At 39.9% G+C, this 7,880-nt stretch overlaps 1 long non-coding RNA gene across 1 annotated transcript in view; it reads left to right on the plus strand.

Annotated features, from left to right (window-relative positions):
* Positions 1-7,311, plus strand: part of LOC307176478 — a 31,668-nt gene extending 24,357 nt beyond the window's left edge. Inside the window, exons 4-5 of the long non-coding RNA XR_013824789.1 lie at positions 5,234-5,316; positions 7,234-7,311. This is a non-coding gene — a long non-coding RNA (uncharacterized lncRNA). The remainder of the gene's footprint in view (positions 1-5,233; positions 5,317-7,233) is intronic.
* The last annotated feature ends 569 nt before the right edge of the window (positions 7,312-7,880 follow it).

Genomic DNA, 7,880 nt, shown 5'->3' on the forward strand with positions numbered 1-7,880 from the left:
CATTGACAAGTTTCTCTTCTTCACATGAAAGTCCTCTGGGACACAGGAAGGCATGAGGGAGCAGGGACCATTCTTCATTCTTCCTGGTGGAGAACCAGCCACCCTTTGCAGGAGGGAGCCTTCCAGGTTCCTATTTGCTAACTTGTAGTAGAGGAGCTAGTCTCTTGGCAACCAAGAAACCAGGTCCACCGGTTTTCAAAATCTCCCCTTGGGTCGACTCTTTTCTCTAGAAGAGGACATTCCTTTACAACAACAAGCTCTGTGGGGAAGAGCAGGCCTGGTGAAACTATCAAGGAGAGGCCAACAGGCGGTCCCAGACATGGGGGAGGGAAAAGCCTTGAGGGAAAGTGCTGACAAGAAAGAAGGCATTGTCAAAGGAAGCTATCTGAGCGCTCGAGAACTGGCCCAGGAGCGGGAGCTGTCCCAGAAGGAGGAACTGTAACTGGGAATAGTTGACTCAGCATGCAAAAGCCAATGACCAGGGCTTCCCTGGTGGCGCAGTGGCTGGGAGTCCGCCTGCTGATGCAGGGGACACGGGTTCCTGCCCCGGTCCGGGAAGATCCCACATGCCATGAGCCATGGCCACTGAGCCTGCGCGCCCGGAGCCTGTGCTCCGCAACGGGAGAGACCACAACAGTGAGAGGCCCACGCATAAATAAAAAAAATAAAAAATAAAAAAAAGCCAATGACCAAGGCACCAAGAGGGGCCAAGTCTCAGAAACCAACACTGAGTTGAATCTGACCAGAGAGGCAGGTGGCCCCAACGAGGGAAGCACAGACCATTAGACTATAACATCACTCTAGTCACCTCCTGAGAAGACTACAGCCCGTGCTTCCCCTCTTCTGAAAGGTAAGGACGAAGCTCCCCAGGAATCCTCTACGTGAGCCCTCTGTCCTGGCCCAGGCCTGTTCTCCACTGGCAACAAGAAATATCTCAACACCAACCATGAGAATCATTCTCTATCCACACAACGTGGACATGGAAGTGGATAACCTTCCAAATTAACCTACCTCCCAATGAGGCTACTTTGAAGACTGAGAAAAACAGCAAGATCGTTTTTGCCTTTCTTACCTGAATGTCTTCGATTTTGCCTCTTTCAGTATTATTCTATTAAGCCAAACTATTAATGGCTAAATTGGGAACCTGATAGGTTACATTTGTTAGTATAATGTTTTATAAGTAGTATAGTTGTGGTAGTTTTTATTGTTAAAAAAATAAACCAGACCACAGAATATTGGTTTCTGCTGTTGAACATGCCTCCATAACATCAGCTATACTGAGTTTTATGTGGGACATTTCATACGTGAAACATTTAAAACTCAGGTTTATTGCTATATAACTAGGGCTCAATAGCTTCTTATTATAAAATAATATTATTTACCATTATAGTTAATAAAAAGCCAAAAAATTTATCCAGGTTATGTGTTCTGTTTTGTTCAAAGGCCAGAACGTTGGTCACATTCATCAATCATGTGATTCTTAATCCATCTTCACTCACCAGAAGTACAGTCAGTGGAAATTCGGCCTTGACTGACCTCTGCTTTCTCACTCACACTTTATCTGTCATATGTGGCCTATCTATTTTGCATTTCTGTGTGTCTGTATATCTTAACAGGAACTCTGGAAGGACATATGTCAGGCACAGGTAACCTGCTACCATCCAGACCACGTGTTTTCTCCTGTTTGTGGCCTCGGGATTGTAGGGAACTTACCTGCCTTGTTCATCCCTGTATCCACAGCATCTAGAATAGTTCCAGACGTGGATTAAGCACCCATAAAACAGTTGTAAATAAGCGAAGGACAAGAACAAGTGGGGGATAAGTTGCCCATCCTTATGTTTTATATAAATGCACTAATATTTTTCAAAAGTCTTGGTGCACTAGATTCAGGCGGGCTAAGTGCAACCATAAGTCTCATTTAAACAATCTTCCTATAGAACATGCACATATAGAACACATACTACACTAGCCTATGATTTATAAATCCTCATTAGTCATTTTTAATCAACAACTCTACAACATGTATCTCCTTCATCCCAAGCAAGGAGGATGATCACTGTGGAAAACACTGTGAAAAATGGAACCGATCTGCATTCAGTCTCTCTGAAGACAAAAAAAAAAAAAAAAAAAGAGTTATATGAGGCAGGTCTGGAATTATGAGGTAACTAGAAACTTTATAATATTAGAAATAACTGAAGTCTTGGAGTATGAAGCCTAGAGACTGGTGAACACGTAAGACTTGTCTTAAACATTTAAGGCACTATCATTTTGTGGTGCTGTTATTGGATATTTAGGTATGTTTCACCATGGGTAAAGTTAGGGCTCTCAAAGTAAGTATAAGGTAACTGAGAAGTAGATTATTTGATGGTTAAATATTTACAAAGATGTAAGAGGTAGCAAGTTCCTTGTCGCTGGCATGCTCAAGTATGGACTGGGTATACACTTGGTGGAGACTGTGGGGAAGCTCATATATCACACCAGGGTGGTATTTGAACTACTTGGCCTTCGGTATGCCCCCAAAACCTGGGAAATTATGATTTTGTGAGACAAAATCCCAGGCATTATTAAGCCATGAAACTAATTGTGGTACTGGATCTAAGACGCAAATTTCAAGGAAGCCGAGAAGCTTTAGGGTAGCTCTGAGCTGAGTATTTGTGGAGGACTGGGGAGGATATTTAGGATTGGGAGAATGTTCTGAGGAAGTCTACAGAGGAGGGAGAAATCATCAAACACGCTCAGAGGTCAATTTGACTGAAATGAAGGTTCGTGTAGAATTGTATTAAAATTGGGCTCAGTGAGGTACAGTGTGATATAATCCGTGGGAAGAGAGAAAATTTTGCCAATTGAGAAATACCACACAAGTGTTAAGTATTATCCAGTTTTCACAGAGAGACTTGAACTGCCAGGTGGAGTGTCAGGTAGTTTGGCAGGAGGTGATGCCCACGTCCAAGGTTGGCCAAAAGTATGAGTCCCGGAAGAAGCCGAGAGTGGGAAAACTAAGATCCCAGGAAGTAGGCAGCTGTGCAAGCAGTTGGCACAAAGGGAAAGGACTCTGGCATCTGAAGAGCCTATTAAGAGAAAGGGAACACCCAAATCCCAAAGAAAAGATGGATCCTCAGCAAGTGACCAAGGTATAAACTCAGATATGGTGCCGTGTACTAAGGTCCCAAAGAATAAGTCAAAAGCCCAGTGAATAGGACTAAGACGTAAGATCGGAGTGGTGCCAGCAAAGAGGGCGGCTTGTTTCTGGGCCTCTCAGATACTAGCCCGAGGTTCCCTAAACATTTATTCCTACTGGGAAAGTTGACCTCAGACCCTGGGATAAGGCTGAAAAAAATAATTAATAAATAAATTAATTAAATTAAATTAAATTAAATACTAGCCCGAGGTTCCCTAAACATTTATTCCTACTGGGAAAGTTGACCTCAGACCCTGGGATAAGCCTGAACTAGACACGGAAGTTCAGGGGTCTTAGCCACAAGGATTGGAAATTAAGGGGAGAAAGAAGCCACCAAGAACAGCAGATGTATTTAAACCTGATGCCCACTCTGATCAGTTGTCCAAGTCACTTCCTGGAACATGGTACTGAGAAGGTTTCAGAAGATATGTTACTACATAGTGTGAAAAAAAAAATGCCACAACCAAGTGATGGTGCCTTCCGTGGGCATGGGACAGTGGTCAACACAGGCATCACATGTTCATCATTCTTGTACAGCAACATTCCAAACTAGGGATGAGGCTTGAATTAGAGTCAGAGAGTGGCAGACCTTGATTACCAGATTGAAGTACCATGATTTTATCTGAGATTCAAGGGACTTCACTGAAAGATCATGGCCAACATTGCTGTGCACTTCTGGTGTTAGATCACAACAGGTCTGCAGAGAAGCTATATTGATCAGGGGAGCAGAGACTCTTCAACATCTGTGTTTGTGGCTCTCAGTTTCCCCTCTAGTGTGAGAAATGAAATTGTGTGCCCTCATGTTAGATTTTCTGTGCAGTGAATTGTAAAAGCCATTGCCAATAAGAATTATTTCATGTACACGTAATCCCATGTGCAGTCTGCTGCAAATTTATTCATGATCTTCTCCAGCTAATATGAGGAAACGCAGCTGCGGTGCCAAGATGACAGGACGATTTATATAGAGAACTGAAATCCACATTAAAATTCTTTGACTTGATCTCCTGCTCTGTAATTTGAAGGGGAATACAAGGGACATATATATATTTTTAAATAACCTTTCCTTGGTTCTCAAATAATTTATAGTATTATTCCACTATTCTCTGCTTCTTACCATGTTTTAAAAAATAACCCTTCCTAAGGTAAGATGTGCAGGTAGAAGATTAGCATCATTGCCCATGAAGTAGCACTTATGTGTTGCTTATGAATATATGGGATAGAGTTCCTGAAGAAAGGACACCAACACCAATGTGTAAACTAAGTAAAATTATAGAATTTTAATCTGAACATTTAAAATATATATGTATATATATATACCCTACTGCAAACACATTTTATAGATGGGGAAAATGAGACCCAGAGATGGTAGAGCCTCAGTGAAGTTTCCATAGCAGAGGCAGAAATAGGACTTGAGTAGACCTGTCATGTGCAGAACCTCTGTGATTTCCTCCGCATCGTGATGTATTTTGAGTTTTCTTTTTTAGAAATAGAACCATCATTATTCTCCAGTTCTAGGATTAAAAATCTCAGTTTTCGTACACTGCACTCCCTCCGATGCCCTCCTCCCCCACCCCTGCTGCCTTACTCTCAGGTGCCAGTACCTGCCCATCTTGCTGACCTACCTTTGCAGTTGCCGCTTCCTTTCTTCTTCATTCACTTTCAGTTCCTCAAAGGGACGCCCCTAAGAGAGCTCTCATTCACTTGGTGGCTTTTTAAATTATTTTTTAATTGTTATTTTTTCCTCTTTGTTATAGTCCATAAACCACCATCAGATGTAGATTCATTAAACATGTTTTCTATCATCTTTCCCAGGCACAAAAGCCTTCAATGGCATCTGTTTCCTACTGATTCAGGTCCAATGTCTTTAGAGCCTCACGTTCAACGCCACCCGCATTCTAGCTTCAATCCCTAACCCACTCTTTTCCCAAGAAAATCTCTCCTTTCACACCCCACCCATATCTATAATTTTAATATATATATAGTTATATAAATGTGTGTCACTTTAGAAACTTGTCCACGTTTATTAAATTTCATTTACTCCGCTGAATTCCCCAGAGGCTTTGCACGGAGACCAAGTTCAGCCTGATTCCCCTGTGCTTGGCTTGCTGACCCTTTCATCACAGCTGCTCAGGCCTTTGGTGAGTAAGTGAGACTCTCCTCGCAATTAACACATCTGGTCAATTCCTGACACAAGAGTTTCCTTTCCAGCTGAGTCAGTCTAGTCTCTGCCCCAAGAACACCTACTGCACTGTTCCTTATCTACTCCCCCTCACCCTCCAGTCTCTTTCTCTTCCTCCCTTCCTGGCTGTCCAGACTAGATTCTTTCTTTTCTACTGTTTCAACTCCTGCTTATTCTATGCAAATGCTCTATTTTCCTCATGGAGTCTTTCTTGATTATTACAACTGGAAGAGATTTTTCTCACTCCAGATGTCCTATCACTTAAGAATTGCAGTACAAGACATTTAATGAAATGTGCCCTAAAAGCCTTATATTGTGATTATTTGTTTGCATGTTTTATTTCCTTATGGTTGAAGGTGGTCTTACCAATATTTGTGTTTGCTAAAGTAGTTAGCACCAAATGAAGGAACAAATATGAAATGCTAGTTCAGATTGGGGCACTGACCACATTACTTACTATTAATAATAAAAGAAACAGAACTGACAGTGAAAAGGAAGTGATTATTAGCAAACGAAAACTTGGAAGAATTTCTGAAAGGTAGATAAACAACTCACATATAAGTATTGACTGGTGAGCACTTTCAGAACTCCTCAGAGAAAGATACTAAACTTCCTTTTAAAAAAATAGGAGCAAGTATTAAACAAACACTAGACTTCTCATGAGCACAATCTAATGTTTAACAACAATGGAGTAACAATGGTATGAGGGAAACCACATTAGCATTCAAGCATGCGGGCAAAATTAGGTGCTTTCCAACCAAAAAAGGCTCAGCAAGTTTATCTGGTCAGGCACCTTTAAAAAAAACTATAAACAATTAAAAAACATAAATTCAGGTTACAAATCCAAAAAGAAATCGGAGAAAGAAGAGGATATGAGTTTTAAGGTGGAACTAACGTGTCCCTGGAAAAGAAAGATAAATCTCAGAACGACTCCTTTACTGCTGGCGTAGAAATAATCGTTCCAAATTAGAACATGAAGTCCGAGGGCTACATGAAAATGTCTTTAAGAAGAAAGTAGATAGTGTCATACAAAATGAGTGACTATCTTTCCTGTCAAGAAAAAAGAAAGGCAATTACAAAGTGAGGTTAAAAGAAAAAACAAGATGAAAATAAATCATGCTCCCCAAATGAAATTTTGACATAATTTTTTAGGAGTTGATGGAGTTTAAAGAACAGTGCCTTTTGAAATAACAAAGTCAAACACTGTTCAGGTAATTCATAGGAAAAGAGAAGGCTGACAGACGTTCTCAATTCAGGTATAATCACTGTGGATTTATGATAACCACAACCATAATTACTTTACCGGGATTTTCTTTTCTAGAGAGTGATTTATCACTTTTTATATAATGACCCACTTTCTAAAGGTTTTGAAAAATGTTAAACTTTATCGGGATCTTTAAGAATTTATATATACTGTTGAGAAGAAACTTTTATTCTAAGTTTAGCAAGTTTTTCAGTTTTGTTTCTTTTTTTCAATAAATTTTTAAATGAAATGTAATATTTAAAAATATTAACAGTGCTTTTCTCATGATTATTCTTTTCTCTACTTTTCCAAATTTTATAGCACGAGTATGTAACACTTTTAAAACAAAAATGTAACATATCATTTTAAGCAAATTAGTGTATTAAAAGTACCGAAGATATTTTAATGCTTTTATTAATGATATTGTAACCCAATTCCAGAAAGAGCTCAGAGCTAATGAGAGAGATGAAGTGGTTTTTCAGCCTATTGTGCTATTTAGTTTTTTCACTTTTTTAAAATCAAAAATCAAGTTGCCCTGTTTACTTTGAATTTAGAATTGTATTTCTTCTGAGTAAATGTAATTACTATTATTATTAATGTTTAATCCAAAATTATTTTTCCTCTTATTTTAAGGAAAATAAATCTCAAAAATTTTTAATGAAATTCATCAAGATACACTAAGAAAATCTTGCTGCAAAGGTAAGAGAGAAGACAATCATTTATTAGGCTCTTTTTATTTTATTGATCAAACCTAAAGCATTTGAAGATCAACCTACAGTGAAATGTTCTTACAATCATGAAAAGGAGAATCCAAGCTGTGAAAAGGTCAGAGGAGCCTGGATTGGTCAGTGGTGATAAGAAGGGAAGATGGCATGTAGATTTGGCCCCTGTTATAACTCAGCTGGTGATGGGATGGGATCCAGGAGCATCATCCAGTAGGAAGGAGGGGGCCAAGGGCAGTGGCTGGAGCTGAGTGCGGCCAGGGCTGCAGAACTGGCCCCTCTCAAGAGAAGTTGGATCAAGAAGTTGGATCCAAATTTGAGGAGACAGAGCTTCCCATTAGTGGCTAAAAGGGGAAAGGTAGACTTTGGAGTCAGACAAGCCTGGGATGAAATCTAGCACTGCAATTACACAAGCAAATGATTGGACCTCTTCAAGCTTTCTTTCTGTCTTCAATATGGTGATAATAATTCTTACCTTAACTCTCACGTCATATTTGCCATGAGGATGGTCAAGTCTGGACAGGAGACATCATTATGATTCCAGGGGATCCATTCTAT

This window comes from Stenella coeruleoalba (assembly GCF_951394435.1).
Source record: "Stenella coeruleoalba genome assembly, chromosome: 18".
Taxonomy (NCBI): Eukaryota; Metazoa; Chordata; class Mammalia; order Artiodactyla; family Delphinidae; genus Stenella; species Stenella coeruleoalba.